We start from the raw sequence: 17161 nt of genomic DNA, 5'->3' as shown, positions 1-17161 counted from the left end.
CAAGACGTGGGGTACTTGTACCTTTCCATCCACAGCCTAGAGAAGCTGTCCTGCACTTAGTAGCATCTTGCTGTGGACCTTCTGGTACCTGGGACCTCAGCAGCTTTGTCACCATGCACCTTGCAAAGGGGCCTGATGCTGCTCTTTGTATCTTACCAAACAGCACAAAGGGTGCAAATGGACACTTGGATGTAAATGGACCAGTTGACCACCAGCTCTTAAGAGACTTCATCCCAAATGGCTAGAACTGCAGCTGCCACAGCATCTCAGAAAAGAGAGAAGAAAACATCCACTATTCCCTGCTTTCTCCAGGCTCAAGAAAACATGTTTTGTTCAGGCTTAAATTACATGCATCAGCGCAAAGCCTAAGTCACTTCCATGCTTCCCCCAAAGTCCTCACCCACCTCCAAAACACCCCAAGTCTTCATCACAGAATCAGAGAATGGTTTTGGTTGGAAGGGACCTTAAAGCTCATCCAGCTCCAACCCCTGCCACGGGCAGGGACCCCTTCCACTAGAGCAGCTTGCTCCAAGCCCCTGTGTCCAACCTGCCCTTGAACACTGCCAGGGATGGGGCAGCCACAGCTTCTCTGGGCACCCTGTGCCAGCGCCTCAGCACCCTCACAGGGAAGAGCTTCTGCCTAAGAGCTCATCTCAGTCTCCCCTCTGGCAGGTTAAAGCCATTCCCCTTGGCCTGTCCCTACATCCCTTGTCCCAGGCCCCTCTCCAGGTTTCCTGCAGCCCCTTTAGGCACTGGAGCTGCTCTCAGGTCTCACTGGAGCCTTCTCTTCTTTCAATCCCCGAAGCAGAAGGGAACTGGAAAGAAAAGAAGCGCAGCTATCACTGAGCCTGAGGAACGATGACTTCTAGCAGCAAGTCTGTAAAGCAGGCATTTCAAACACAGTGCCAGAGCCAGGCACCTCGCTGCTAACAGATGTCATTTCTGACACCCGGAGGGCTGAGAGGCACATGAAAGACGACGCAATCGAGTGTTAAATTTGCTTCAGCATTCAAACCCTTTCAGAATTAAGTATAGCATTAAGTTATAAATAAAGAAAAAAGCATGTGAAGGCTTCAAAAGAACTACAGAATCGTTTGGGTTGGAAAAGACCTTCATGATCATCAAGCTCAACTGTTAACCCGGCACTGCCAAGGCCACCACTAACCCATGTCTCCAAGCATCACACTCAGATGTCTGCTAAATCCCTCCAGGCCTGGTGACTCCAGCCCTGTCCTGGGCAGCCTGTTCCAATGTCTGAGCACCCTTTGGAGAAGGAATTGTTCCTCAGCTCCATCTAAACCTGCCCTGGTGCAGCTTGAGGCCGGTTCCTCTTGTCCCATCCCTTGTTCCTTGGGAGCAGAGCCCAGCCCCTCCTGGCTCCATCCTCCTGTCAGGCAGTTGTAGGGAGCCATCAGGTCCCCCCTGAGCCTTCTCTTCTCCAGCTGAACCCCCCAGGTCCCTCAGCCCTTCCCCATCACACTTGTGCTCCAGGCCCTGCACCAGCTCCGTTGCCCTTCTCTGGCCCCTCTCCAGCACCTCAATGTCTCTCCTGTAGTGAGGGGCCCAGAGCTGAACACAGGATTCGAGGTGCAGCCTCACCAGTGCCCAGTGCAGGGGCACAATCCCTGCCCTGGCCCTGCTGCTGCACTGGTGCTGATCCAGGCCAGGATGCTGGGGGCTTCCCGGCTTCCTGGGCACAAGCTGCTCATGTTCAGCTCCATTAATCAGCACCTCCGGGTCCTTTTCCATGAGCAGTTTCCAGCCGCTCTTCCCCAAGCCTGGAGCATTGCAGGGGGTTGTTGTGGCCCAAGTGCAGGATCCAGCACTTTGCCTTGTTGAACCTCATCCCACGGGCTCCAGCCCATGGATCCAGCCTGCCCAGATCCCCTTGCAGAGCTTCCTGCCCTCCAGCAGATCAACGCTCCCACCCAGCCTGGTGTCATCTGAGGGTGCCCTCGATCCCCTCGGCCAGGTCATTGATGAAGACATTAAACAGACGCAAGCCCTGGGAACACCACTTGTGACCAGCCACCAACTGGAGGTAACTCCACTCACCACCACTCTTTGGGCTCATCCAGCCATTTTTCTACCCAGCAAACAGCACAGAAACAGCAGCACTGAAGGGTTTCTGCTATTAAGCTGCCATCAAAACAAGGTACGTTTGGACAGGCAGTGGTTTTTAACACAGGCAACCCACAACTGCAGCCTTGAGGAACAAGCGCAACACAAATCCCACGGAAGACAACAAACATCACCTAAATAAACACGTTTCACAACTATTACACAACGAATGCTTCTGCCCAGCGTGCTTCAAACCAGATGGAGGTGTGCCTGAACTGGTATTTGTGATAGCACCATGAGGGGGGAGGTGGGAAAGGGAAGAAAAAAGCCCTTTATCAGTTTCTGCAGGTACTAAGTTAACATATAAGTACATGGCAGCCTGAATCACAACATCCAACAGAACAAAGCACAGCGCTCCAATGCTTTTCAGACAAGTCAGCTGATTAAAAGCATTGCATCTATTCATCTGCCAAAAGGGCTTCCTTTTCGTGCCCAGGATCTAAACAGGTACACAAAGTCAGAGAACCCCATGCAGTCATGCTGGAAACACGCGGCTTTTCTGCACCGGGGCTGCAGTGATGGGGACAAAGTGAGGAAATGAAGAGATGAGAGAGGAAATGCTCCAAAAATCCCCTAAATAAACTGTGCTGAGGGGAGGCTGGGCAGCAAGGGCTGCTCTGTGTAAAGACTGGTGCAGAAGCATCCAGACAGAACCCCGGAAGCCAAGATAACTGCAGCACCCTGAGCTGGAGGGGACCGGATGGCACCTGAGCTGCTCCACTTTGAGGCACAGCAATTTGCTTCCCTTCAAGCTCTCACCTTAGGCATTTCAGACTTCAGATGTGGCTCTTCACAGGGGGAAGGTGCTAATAGCTGTGTTTAGGTATTCCTGCAGCCTGCCGGGGAAAACCCTCTCCTCCCAACAGCTCTCCCTGCACTTCCCACCTTGGGGAAAGGAAGCTCTGAGTGTGCCAAGCAAGGAAAGAAAGGCAGGAATCACAAGCACCAAACCAAACGAAACCAGTTATTCTTAGCTCAGCTCCGAGCTGGTTAATCACCACTGAGCCCGCTGCGTAACACAACTCCCTCAGAACTGCCTGTACTGGGAATACACAGGCAAAGTGCACACATGGGCATGGAAAGAGCTGAGTCAGAGTCACGCCGCTCTGCTCCCGCAGCCCGCAGAGATCTCTGCTTGGACCAAACCTCTGAAATCCCCACAGGAAACGCTGCTTCCGCAGCTTTCTGCCCTCGGTTTGGGGTGGGAAGGGGTTAAGAGCTGCGGCTATTCCATGAATCCTCTCCCAGCTTAGGGAAGGAGTTTGGCTGGGTCTATATTTACTGGGGTTACATACGAGGAGGAGAAATGGTCTTGTAGTTCCACCACATGACCGTGACTCAGGAGCTGCCGCTCTATCACCATCGCTATCGCTGTGACCTTGGGAGAGAAGGAAAACCTTCGGACTTCCAGTTCCTTCCCAGTGACACCAACACGTTCCTGCTCAGTTGGGGTGAGCTGAAACTCTGCTGAAGGTCAACAAAAAGCTTTCACCTCTTGGGGAGGAACACGACGGCGCAAGCCAAACATTTCCTAACAACACAGAGTGTGCTGGGGCCACTGGCACCCCCGAGACACCCCAAGGGCTGCTTTGTCCTGCAGGGGCAAGGCAGAAAGCAGTGTGGTGCTTGGATGGGAGTTAAACACCGATACCTTGCTGTGGTGGTTGGTAGCTCCTCTGAGCATGCGGATCCCTGCGCTCACAAACGAGAGCACGCAGCTGACAGCTCACTGCAAGTGCCACGGCACATGTACAAAGAGAGTTTTTACCATTTAAGACTGAGACATAAAATAGGAAATTGGCTGGAAACAGAATTAAACTGCTTCAAAATCCAGCTCTCCCTGCAAGAGATCCCCAAACAAACCCAGACACATTTCTCGGGGTGCACACGTATTCCTGCATCACAATGGTCTCCAACACAGACGTTCACTGACCCAGTTAAACACTAACTATTGGTTAAAGCCACCCCAGTCGAGCAGTTGCAGAAACACTCAGGGTACTTTATACTAAGGTGCCTTGTCCTTAAGTTCATCAATTCTTATTTATACAAGCTCCTGACACAAAGCTCAGCAAGGTACAGGACAGAGCACTGCGAGAGTCATCGATAAGATCCCTGTGCCCGTATTTCCTTTTGATCCCTGTTTTTAACAGCCAGCCTCAGATTTCCTTCCAGGACACGCTGTGGTGATGCACCAGCCCTTCAGGATGCTCTTAGGTTTTCCTCTGGGCCACAGGCCTGGGCAGCAGGAATCTGGTCTCGGATGCAGGTAAAGAAATCCCCTGCAGCAGCACACACTGGTCCACAAGTACGGAAGGATGGTGCCAGCAGGGATGTGCCTTTTAATTCTGGATCATCATTTATTTGTTGAGTTGGGTTTGCTCTGCCCTCCCCCAGCCTCAAACCAAATCACTTTTATTACCTGAACAACTGCCACTATCTGGTACCCAAGACGGGAAATCTCTCGGTGTTCAGCTCTTCAGGAGTAAGAGGATTATTACTGTAATTTAAACCCTGTATCTTCATTTCCATGAATCTATCACCTAATGAACTCACAAATCTATTACTTAATAAACCCCCTGCAGCAGTTCTGCCCCTACTACAAACCCACCACCTCAAGCTTTAGTTTCAGAACGGCCTCACTTTTAGGAAGGGTGTATAACAGCTCAAACTTACAGCGCTGGTGGAAGCAGCTCTGTCTTTCCCCAAACAGCACCGTTTGCTCCTGCTCCCGTGCTCTTTCAGCATAAGCAACCATGAAAATGTTTAAAATTTGCAAAGACAGAATGTTACAGCAGATGATATTTTTTCAGCTGATATGAAAAGTGGCATTATTGCCAAATTACAGAGATAACAGCTACAGCCAGAGCATCTGAGAACAGATTGTATCATAGAGTCCCAGACTGGTCTGGGTTGAAGGGACCTTAAAGCTCACCCAGTTCCAACCACTGCCACAGGCAGGGACCCCTTCCACTAGAGCAGCTTGCTCCAAGCCTCTGTGTCCAACCTGGCCTTGAACACTGCCAGGGATGGGGCAGCCACAGCTTCTCTGGGCACCCTGTGCCAGCGCCTCAGCACCCTCACAGGGAACAATTTGTGCCTTCTACCTCATGTAAACCTCCCCTCTATTTCCCCTTAAAAGAATCTCCTCCTACTGAAGCCTACAGAACACATCACTAACAAAAGACTCATTTTTCCATCCCGTGCTAACTTTTGAACACTGGCAGCATCATGTGAAAGAGGTGAAGCGGTTCCTGCTCCCGCTGTCTCCCTTTCTCCTCCCAAGGGCTGCAGCACCTGCAGCCGAGATGACCGAACAGGAGGTGAAGCAGCTTTTGACCTAAAATCAGTATGTTGGCAACACAAAATAAAGGCCACTGAGCAACCAATGGTGGCATCTCTGGAGATGCCCAGAGCTCAGCTACCTCACCGCGGAGTCCACAACCTGTGCAAAGAGTGCAGACAGCAAAGAATTAGCTCTTTTTATCCACCTGCCCTCACAAATGAACACCATGGGAAGCCGAACCAGGCACATGAGATGCCCCCAGTGTCTCTCTGCCCCTCCAGTCGCAGCTTTGCACAGGGTCACGTTATCGAGCTACAGACACCCACCTCGGTGACAAACGTGTGACAGAGCCACACCACCCACACCGTGGCAGCAGCCAGCCCACGGCAGCACATAAAGGCAGTGAAGTCCTGGGGGGAAAGAGAAGCAAGTGCCAAAAGAGCTCACAGAAATCCTGCGGGAGTGAACTCTGCTTGGAGCATTGGGAAGCATCCCTGGGGCCAGCACCAGTATCACCACCATCCCTGGGACCAGCCCCAGTGTCACCACCATCCCTGGGGCCAGCACCAGTGTCACCACCATCCCTGGGACCTGCAGCCACCGTGGGCCAGTTCCTGCATCTCAGTGCAAACAAGGTGCTGCTCAGCTCCAGGATTTCTCTTGGACATACTTGGTGTTTATGAGCATTTTCATAACTGTTTAACTCAAACCCATCTTTATTGGGAGACCCTGAAGCCCCCATCTGCAATGGTTTGTGCAATGGGAATCATCTGAGTATGGCTGGGAAAACCCTGTTGTCTCTGTAATACACAGAACCAGCTCACCTGCAAGTATTACAAAGCATTATGAAGATGATTAAATTCACTGGAATAATATGAATTAAGATATGAATTATTAAATTTATTCATCCCAGGCTTTTCTACACATCCCAGGCTTTTTCTCTCACATAATGCATAAAAGCATATTCTCACTTCTCCTGTGAACTACCCAGCTTTACAGCTTTCAAACCAGCACAACAGTGATTAAATGATACACAATTCCCCTCCAAACGCTCATAGTTTGGCTTTTCTTATTTACAATGATACTTCAGCGGCGTCTCAACAACCTCGCTATCAGATTATTCTGTTTAAGCCCTCATTTGCAGCTCCACATTCAAACATTCAGGTTTTGGGTTCACATTGCATCGAGAATTGCAAATCTGCTCATTTGCAAATTACCCAACATCACTGCAATCAGTCCTCATCACAGCATCCTGCAAATCCAACTCCATGGCACTTCTCCTCTGCTGCCTCCCTGTATGATGTACCAGGAACTTGGAAACACTCTGGTTTACTGCAGAGATTGGTATAAATACCCAAAGCCCCATGAAACTCAACGATGCAAGTACCAGACCCCTGACACGGACCACCTTGTGCACACTCAGGGTTTCCACTCTCTAATGGAATAACCACATCACAGTGCCAATACCTGATTGGTACTGGGAGGAACTGGGATGGGACCAGTTTGCAACCCTGGTACAAAGTCTCTGCACACAGGAGTTACTGTGAGGTTTGGATGTGGAGGGAAGCAAAGACTAAACAGGAACTGTGACTGCTGCATTTATTTAAAGACAGTGGCTTTTTCTTCTCCACAAGCCACTTCCTCAAGGTGCCACACACCCAGCTCCAGCTGCCTTGCACAGTTTTAGGCATTCCTGACACTGCAGACAAGGACAAGAAGCAGGGAAGAGCCTGAACCATTTATGAAGAACAGGAGGAGAAGGGAGGATGCTGCCTGACACAAGTGCTCCAGTTTCCACTCCCTCCTTTTTCCATAAGCCCAGCCACGAGAATTCCCTGTGTTGGTAAATCTTAAACTCAGCCTTTAAACAGAGAAAAATACCCTGATCCAAGAGCAATTCCTTCTCTTAAATGTGGCTCAGCCGCTGTTACCTCTATGCCTCTGCAGCCGCCTGTCTCGGTGTACATGGCCTGTGTCACCACCTGCCCTGATGGACTTCCAACCACCTTTTTATGGCTTTGTAGATACAGTGTCACACATTTGAGCAAGCAAAAGCAGCACAGGGAACAGTGAAACGGAGTCCCAAGCCACACACAAAGACTACAGGCACTTCTCCTACCTGAAGATGAATAATCATATTCTCACTGAGGGAAGGTGAAGGAAACGTGGTTTCCTCTTCCCTGGACAAGGATGGTTTGTGCAACGGGCAATACAGACACGAGATGAACACTCCTTCCTGGTTAAGAAGTTGTGGTTACTCTTCTTGTAGAGATGTTACAAAGGAGGAGGGGGGAAAGGAAAAGGCAGAAAGAGTCGCTGTTTGACTCGCCATCTCCCTGAAGTCCAGACTTAGCTTGTGCTTCCAACATAACAACTGCAATTATTCTATCAGCAGTTATAGCACTGAATGCAGCCATCCCACAACATGCTGTTAAGGTGAATATAACACACAGCTTCGGGGAGGAGAAAAGCATCTTTCTGCCTGTTAAAACAGAGAAGGCATTCAAGCCAATAAGCCTATACCAAATTCCGGAGCACAGGGATGGGGTCAGCTGCAGACGCAGAGTGAGATATTTAAACAAGTGCAGATTTAAGATACCTGGATGGACAGAGCACAGAATCATAGAATGGTTTGGGTTGAAGGGACCTTAAAGCTCACCGAGTTCCAACCCCTGCCACGGGCAGGGACACCTTCCACTAGAGCAGCTTGCTCCAAGGCCCTGTGTCCAACCTGGCCTTGAACACTGCCAGGGATGGGGCAGCCACAGCTTCTCTGGGCACCCTGTGCCAGCGCCTCAGCACCCTCACAGGGAAGAGCTTGTGCCTAAGAGCTCATCTCAGTCTCCCCTCTGGCAGGTTAAAGCCATTCCCCTTGGCCTGTCCCTACAGGCCCTTGTCCAAAGCCCCTCTCCAGCTTTCTTAAAGCCCCCTTAGAGGTCTCTCCAGGACAGTGCTCCATGCTGAGGGTATAAATGGTTCCAGAGGTTCCATTCAGTTCCTTGGTCTGACAGAACAGCTAATGGTGGACTCCAGTAATTCAAGGGCTCCTTCTTCCCTGTTTTATCTGGATGCAGGGGTATTTACTGCCCTCTACGTTCACAAAACACAGATTGTAAAGCTCTGACTTGGCTGTTTACTGGGACGTTTTCCCTTCTGCAACACATTGTGTTTGTTTGACAACCATGGATTTTCTGGAGCATACAGGAAAACATCCATTAAATCGCATGGAACAGAAGGTATTATTGCAGGAGGAATAGCAGAACAGAAAATATTAAACATAAGAAAATGGCAAGTTGCCTCCAATTATTTTGTCATCTGAGAGTCTGAATAAAAATGTAGTTCAACGAGTGGTAAAGTTGAAAAGCATCAAATGAAAGCACAGTCCACGTGATGGTGAGAACAGGAGACGTGCACGAAGTCCTCAAGGAAGAAATCTGTAGAATTTTAGACCAGCTCCTGAGGAGTTGGGTTTTCTATTAAAATGCCATTTCAATCCCCCCAAAAAACAAGTTGCTGCCGGTTTTAAAACTGCTTTTGGTTCACAATAGTATCCCAAGCCCAAGGAAAACCCTTGTGCTAGCTCATGCGCCCAATGTGTTGTGTGGCCAAGACACCCACTGTGCCAGAGCTTCCTTACTCAAAATAACTCTGTTTACCCCAGGGTGGATGAGGCAGGGATGACTCTGAGCAAGGCTGGGGCTAAAGGAGAAAAAACACATTATCCTCCTGCACTGGGCATGCAGGATGGCACGGAGAAGAATTAAAACACAGCTCTGCAAGCAGTAATGCCCTGCACAACGTGGTGTCAGCACTGCGGGTGGGTCTGCAGGCAGAGCCTGGCCTGACTGGACTCAGCGTTTGTGCTGATCTTTCCTTTGCAAGGAGCTGCTGCGAGGGCTGGAGCAGCTCTGCTCTGGAGCCAGGCTGAGAGAGCTGGGCTGGGGCAGCCTGGAGAAGAGAAGGCTCCTGAAGGGGAGACCTGAGAGCAGCTCCAGTGCCTGAAGGGGCTGCAGGAAAGCTGGAGAGGGGCTTGGGACAAGGGATGTAGGGACAGGCCAAGGGGAATGGCTTTAACCTGCCAGAGGGGAGACTGAGATGAGCTCTTAGGCAGAAGCTCTTCCCTGTGAGGGTGCTGAGGCGCTGGCACAGGGTGCCCAGAGAAGCTGTGGCTGCCCCATCCCTGGCAGTGTTCAAGGCCAGGTTGGACACAGGGGCTTGGAGCAAGCTGCTCTAGTGGAAGGGGTCCCTGCCCATGGCAGGAGTTGGAGCTGGATGAGCTTTAAGGTCCTTTCCAACCCAAACCACTCTGGAATTCTGTGTATATGATAAAATTGTACCAGATTTTTCTTCTGTTACTTTCCTTGTAGAAAGGAAAGAATTCCAGGCTGTTCCTAGTCCTCCTTCAGTGCACAAATATTAACACTAATCCATACATCCCACCTACGTTGCGCCTTTTGAAAGTCAACTGTTTCCAAGGCTAAATAACTGTTGATGTTAATAGAGTTATTTGGTAGCTACACTTTCCCACAACCCCAGATCTCCCCTCTGCAGCTCTTAAGCCCAGAGCAGCAGCTACCCATGAGGTTGAGCATCCCTACACTAAAGCACCCCAAAGGCACTAAGACACAGCCATGTTTTATGCTTCCAGCACAGCTTTACCCAGATTTAAACAAATGAGATAAAAAGCACAGCAGTGAATCAAACCTAATGAAATATGTGACATAAGCAAATATTCCCAACGTTATTAACCCAATCAAACCCCTACTAATCCTATTACAACACAGAGAGTTCAGCTGCACTTCCAGCAGGTCTTTAACACAAAGGCCACAAGAAGATTACGCTTCTCCTGGATTTATCAGCTATTAAATAACTCACATTTCCCAGCCCCACCAGCAGTCACACACTCCTGCAGGCTCAGAAGCAGGGAGCTGCATTGCAAGGCAGCATTGGGAAGCAGCCTGACCCAGATGCACAAAACCACGGCCAAGGGAAGTGTAAGAGGTCAAGTTCTTGACTGCTTGGAAACATACACTCGTGCATGCGGCTGGAAGGAGGATTCTTGCCCACAAAGCACTGTCAAGAGTTTAGCTGTTTAAACTGGCTTCTTCCTCATGATCTAGTATGGCCAGAAGACCCAAGAGCCTGGGACCCATGGCCCAGAGGGGCACGTGCAAACTCCTGCCTGGTCCATCCCCGGTTTCTTCACTGACACGAGGAGACTCTGATCTTCCATTCTGTGGCCACGAAGATGAGTGTTAATTAACACCCTGACTGAGAACCCCTCCTGCTCTGCAGGTTGCAGGACTCTGTGTGCTTTCAATCAGCACGAAACCCGCTGTAACTGCACCTTACATAAACCAAGGAGATTCCCGTATGGAAAAGCTCTCTCTGGGGGGAGCTTAGAGCTGACTCCAACCAAGGTGTTCACATAAGATGGTCTCAAAACAAAGGAAGTGATGGGCAAGGCATTTGTTCAAAGGAGACGACAGAATCAGGGAGCCCCTCGTGCTCCAGGGGCTCTGGAAGTTTATTACCTGAGTTCACAGAGAGCACTACTTCCCAGCAAAGCACATGTGGGCTCCTTTATCGGGAACAGGAGACCTTAGAACAGCCTTCCAAAATCCAAATGGGCCGACTTTAAACCTGGAGAGGGGCTTTGGACAAGGGCCTGGAGGGACAGGCCAAGGGGGATGGCTTTAACCTGCCAGAGGGGAGACTGAGATGAGCTCTTAGGCAGAAGCTCTTCCCTGTGAGGGTGCTGAGGCGCTGGCACAGGGTGCCCAGAGAAGCTGTGGCTGCCCCATCCCTGGCAGTGTTCAAGGCCAGGTTGGACACAGGGGCTTGGAGCAAGCTGCTCTAGTGGAAGGTGTCCCTGCCCGTGGCAGGGGTTGGAGCTGGAGGAGCTTTAAGATCCCTTCAGCCCAAACCATTCCCTGATTCTACGGTTCTATCAATAGCTGCATCTGAGGGAAGATGAGTGCAACACGCAGTTCACAGGCAAGAGAACACAGAAGGCAGCTGCCTCCAACATGAAGAGTGAGCAGCTACCATAACACTTGCTATGTACCAGGGCACCTGGGGCATCCGAAGACATGATGGGGCGAGGTTATGATTAAATAACACTCCTCCTTTCCTTCCTTCATTCCTCCTTCCCTCCCATCCGTTAATAAACATCAGCTCGTTAAAAGCATCTAAAACCTAAATTGGGCTAAAAGTGATGGGAGGGAAGTAGTGAATAAACATCGTGGCTGTAACAGGATTCCAGCTCCCATAGAAAGGCTCCAAGATAATAAAAGTGGGGCTTGGGGAAAGCCTATAAACCCGCCACAGATGGCACACAGACACACTTCCTGGCACAGATTCCCAGACCTTACCGCACTCAGGAATGTCTCACTGCTATTAGAAACGCTAATTTAGCGATGGTGACATTTCTGAGGACCAGAATGAGACCACAAAACTCTTTTCACTTCAGGCAAAGGACCAGATGGCAACAAGTTCCAGCTTGTACAATCTGCTTTAGGTTTCCATCAGCCACCTACAAGTCAAGGTCTCTGTACACCAAGAGCATTCAGCTCTCTTGCACTTCTGCTCTCTGCGGGTGTTACGTGGATCCTGCTAGAAGCAGGTAAGGCATTATTAAACACCACTGTGAATATGTGCAACAGCTTCAGGGCAAGGTCTCAGTAGATGCCAGAGGTTCCTCTGGGTGCTCCAGCAATTGAGCCCAAGAGGCAGCTGTGGGCATGAAGCACCCAGAGCGTGCAGTGTGTTCCTAAGGACTGCAGAGGAAATTCCTGGCCATTTGCTCCAAGTGTGGCTGGTCAGAGCTTCCAAGCCGTGGTCCCGGGCTGAAGGAATCCCTCAGCACGCACATCAGAGCCTGCGGTTTTAAAGCTGAAGTGGAGAAAGCCAAGAGTCTTTTCCAAGTCATTCCCCTCTTGTGTTGCTTCACCCCAGGCGCCAGAACCCGCAGCACTTGTTCCCTGGGATCCTTCAAGACACTCCTAGGCCACGAGGAAGGATGAAATCGTCTTCTCCGGATGGCCTGAGCTTCACATGCTCATGGTACAAACGGAGGAGCCCTCTCCTCTGCTACCATTCATGCACAGCGGGAAGCACTCTGCTGCTGCTCCCCTCCAAGCCCCAGCCGCGCTGCTTTGGCACAGCTCCACTTTCCCGTTATTCCCATCCTAACACGGATACACCATAAATTACTGCCACATCAACCCGGAGCGGGGCAGATTTACAGCACTTCAGCTGCTCTGCGTTAACTCCTGTGTGAAGGCTCCTCGCCTGCAGTACTTGCACTGGGCTGGCTCACACCTGTCACAGGATGAAAGCCTGTGGTACCCGGCACGCTGTAAATCCATCCCTACCTGATCTCAGGACAACTTGCTCCGGTAGCCATGCCCAAGGAGAAACTCCTCTACTCCTTTGTCAATGGCTTCTCCTTTCCTCTGCACACTAAGAAAGTGAACTGTGTCAAACCAGACTCTCCTGAAGCCTCCAAGCTGAGAGAGGAGGCAGAGGAGATGCGTTCCCCCAATCCCAGTCAGTACAAGGAGCTTTTTCACACAAAGCACAACTGGAATATGGAATTTTATGTCCATGGGCCCACATCTGGCCATAACATCACTGCAGCAACATGTGCTGTGCATTCCCCAGTGCCGGCAGAGCTCACCGCATTCCTGAGAGCAGCAGGATGATTTCAAAGCCCTGGAATTTGGGAAGCACAAACGCTGTGTCTTGCTGTGGAGACGAGGGTAGGATGGCTTCACATCGCGGCCGAGCTCTTCTTGTTTCACCACAGAACCTAAGTCTGAAGGGCAGCAAAGTGCCAGAGGCCGGACATTATGGAAGACTTTGGAGGAAGAGGAACAGCAAAAGCCTTCCTCTTGTTTTGGGTACGTCAGATGGAGAAGGTAGAAGAAAAAGTGAAAGAGGCACCAAACCACAGCCCCACAGGACCATCTGCTGCTGCTTACTTAAATAATGGTAAAGGAAAACCAGCTACAAAGGTACAAGCTACATCTGCACCTGCTTGGTCTTTCCACAGGAGACACTAAATATCCTGTACACCTCCGGACCAGTGCTTCCCAAGACCGTTCTTACAGACCACTCTGTTGTAGAAACACAGAATCCCAGCCTGGTTTGGGTTGAAGGGACGTTAAAGCTCCTCCAGCTCCAACCCCTGCCATGGGCAAGGACCCCTTCCACTAGAGCACCTTGCTCCAAGCCCCTGAGTCCAACCTGGCCTTGAACACTGCCAGGGATGGGGCAGCCACAGCTTCTCTGGGCACCCTGGGCCAGCGCCTCAGCACCCTCACAGGGAAGAGCTTGTGCCTAAGAGCTCATCTCAGTCTCCCCTCTGGCAGGTTAAAGCCATTCCCCTTGGCCTGTCCCTACAGGCCCTTGTCCCAAAGCCCCTCTCCAGCTTTCCTGCAGCCCCTTTAGGCACTGGACAAAATCCTGTCACGCACAACTTTGCAAACCTACCAAGAGCTGCAGCTCCCAGTGCCCAGAGCGTGTCCAAGGGTCAGCAGATCCTTTTATCACTTTCTAGTGTTCCAAGGTATCTCCTGAGCCCAGTCACCAGCCTTACAGGAACAGGCAGCTCTGAGCAGCCAGGGGACTGACTGTGTGTGGAACTGCAGCACTGACTGACGCTCTGCTCACCTCCAGCACAGCTCCGACAACATCCCCACTTAAGGAATCTGGTAAGTGGTTCTGAGCCCCACAAGGAGGGATGCTGAGATGCCCACTAGAGAAAAGCACAGCACTGACCTCTCTGCTGAGCCCCGCACTGACAGCCCTCAGCGATGTGTGAACACAAGCAAGCAACACATACTCTATCACCAGCAAAATGATTTTTTAGACCTGAATGATACCCGGAGCTCAGAACCACACATAAATATGTTCATTCACTACTGCCTCAACAGCACTCCCTACCTCAGAAAGACTTGGTTTGATGAGTACTCATTAAATCACAGTTCTGATGGAGAAATCAATGACCCCTTAATCGAATTCTCATTTAAATGAAGTGGTCTCTTCTTTAGCTTTTTAATTACTCTGTCAAATCCAGACCACACACACACACACCTCTGACCGTGCACAAGCACCCCGCACAACGTCAGGCACAATGGCACAACCACAGAGACAACCTTTGTTCAATGTTCAGTCATCAGCGTTGGGTGTTCAGGTACAGAGCAGTCTGTGCAGTGGGATATTGCTGTTGAAGAGATCAGTGATGAACCATCCATCAGGACACCACGCCGGGTCGCTTGTCTTAAAAGGGACACAGCAGCATTTAAGGAGCACAAGAATCAGACAAATGAAACAATTTAATGGGAGAACTTTCTGCTGCTGATGTCAAAAGTCTTGAACCCTTTTAAAGCCTCAGTGCTGGAAGTGTCCCAAGCACAGACACTTCCAATGTGATTCTTCACTGTCACCTCCAGCTGCAAGGTTGAGAGGTTCAACAAAGTGCAAGGTCCTGCACATGGGTCAGGGCAATCTCAAGCACAAACACAGAGTGAGGGAGATTGAATGGAGCAGCCCTGAGGAGAAGGACCTGGGGGTGTTGGTCAATGAGAAGCTCCCCATGACCCGGCTTCAATGAGCGCTTGAGACCAGAACCCCCCTGTGTGCTGGGCTGCACCCCCAGAGCGTGAGCAGCAGCTCAGGGAGGGGATCCTGCCCCTCTGCTGTGCTCTGGGGAGACCCCCCTGCAGCTCTGATCCAGCTCTGGGGCAGCAGCACAAGAGGGACCTGGAGCTGTTGGAGCGAGGCCAGAGGAGGCCATGGAGATGCTGCGAGGGCTGGAGCAGCTCTGCTCTGGAGCCAGGCTGAGAGAGCTGGGCTGGGGCAGCCTGGAGAAGAGAAGGCTCCTCAAGGGGAGACCTGAGAGCAGCTCCAGTGCCTGAAGGGGCTGCAGGAAACCTGGAGAGGGGCTTGGGACAAGGGCCTGTAGGGACAGGCCAAGGGGAATGGCTTTAACCTGCCAGAGGGGAGACTGAGATGAGCTCTTAGGCAGAAGCTCTTCCCTGTGAGGGTGCTGAGGTGCTGGCACAGGGTGCCCAGAGAAGCTGTGGCTGCCCCATCCCTGGCAGTGTTCAAGGCCAGGTTGGACACAGGGGCTTGGAGCAAGCTGCTCTAGTGGAAGGGGTCCCTGCCTGTGGCAGGGGTTGGAGCTGGATGAGCTTTAAGGTCCCTTCCAGCACAAACCAGGCTGGGATTCTATGGGATGCCTCAGCAATGAAGGCACCTGGTCAGAGCCAAGCAAGTGCTGTGAATGAACAGAAACCATTCTTTCTGCTTTGCTACCAAACCCCAGCTCTGCAGGCATCACCTAGGCAAAGCTCCCCAGAGCACACTCCTCTATAGCACCAGAAGTGTGCAACAGCCAATGCTTTCCTTGCCCTATAACCAAGCACACAAGAGCCAGCCCCATACGGTCAGAGGACAAACATCCTCCTGGAGCCCTCAAGGATCCTCAGCTGACATGGAGGACGTAAGGTCAAACCTCTCCTACGAGCAGCATCAGAATGACACAATCGAAGCTCATTTCCAAGAGCTCAGAGGCAGCAGAACAGGAAAGGAGCGTTTTCCCGCTGGCTGGAGCGGAGGTTTGGCATGGGGCCCGCTCCCTGCGTATGCACTGACTCAACAGGAAAGTATTAAGGGAAGAAATAACCCTTGATTAGAGGAGTTTTTAAAGAGGCTGCCTAGAATGTTCTCCTCCTTCCCCTCTTATCTGCCCCAGGATTAGCTTCCCTCTGCTGACGAGCTGCACCAGGAACGAATTTCTTGCTGCACGACCCAAGCCAGACAAGCTTTTGGGGTCTGCTCTGCAGCCCTGCTGCCTTCTCCCTCTGTTAGGTGAGGCTCAGCCGCCAAACCAGAGGCTTTACTTCCACCAGCCACGTGTCAAGAGTGCAAGAAAGGGCTCTCACACCGCTAATGCCCACAAGCTACTTATGCTCCTGAAGAGATACTTCAGCCTCTGACTTCCCAGTCCATAAAGGATGAGCATTTGCACCTTTTCAAACAGCACCACAAGTCTCCAGTTTTCCCACCAAGTTTTATGTAGGATGTGCAATATTAAGATGAATGTTCCTTACATGACCTGGTTTGTTTTCACACATCTCCTCGTCCAAAAGGTCAGCTGCAGTTTAATGTTTCATCCAAAGCCAAGAGGCTGCAGGAGGAATGGAGCTGCCTTCTCCCAGCGCTCAGCACACTCAAGGCCCTCACCAGCACCTCGCTGCTCCCGACCCATCATCCTGCACCCCACCTCATGAAAGCACACATCTGAACAGCCAACCTACTCACACCTTCCTACCTCATTCATTTGAACAAGATAAATTAAACATAAGGCTTTCCTCTATCTCAAACCTCAGAGCTTTTATCTCACTTTCCCCAATCCTGGATCTTCACCTCCCCTCTTTCTGCACCCCATTACTTGTCTCTTTTGCCCTCAGGATAAGCTTCTCCACTCTCACATCAACCCTGGAGAATACCCATCTAATAAAGACTACAAAAGGACCAATTTACTCCACATATCTCACTAGATGTTATTTCTCCATTCTTATTATAACTCCTATTTATCTCTTCTTTTTTTTGTAATCAGTCCTTTGTCTCATTTCTTTTATTAGCACCCAGTTTTGTAATTCATTTACTGTCCCACTTCTCAGAAGTACAGCATCACAGCCTCCTGCACAGCACACTTGAGATGGAAAACTCCCTAACGGAGAACAC

At 50.8% G+C, this 17161-nt stretch overlaps 1 protein-coding gene across 13 annotated transcripts in view; it reads right to left on the bottom strand.

Moving 5' to 3' along the window:
* EIF4G3 (eukaryotic translation initiation factor 4 gamma 3) overlaps nt 1-17161 on the bottom strand; it is a 150500-nt gene that overhangs the window by 81148 nt on the left and 52191 nt on the right. The window lies entirely within an intron of this gene.

Source organism: Pezoporus occidentalis, unplaced genomic scaffold (assembly GCF_034315485.1).
Source record: "Pezoporus occidentalis ecotype Australia unplaced genomic scaffold, CSIRO_AGI_Poc_V1 ctg349, whole genome shotgun sequence".
NCBI lineage: Eukaryota > Metazoa > Chordata > Aves > Psittaciformes > Psittacidae > Pezoporus > Pezoporus occidentalis.
This window is presented reverse-complemented; position numbering and strand designations above follow the sequence as displayed.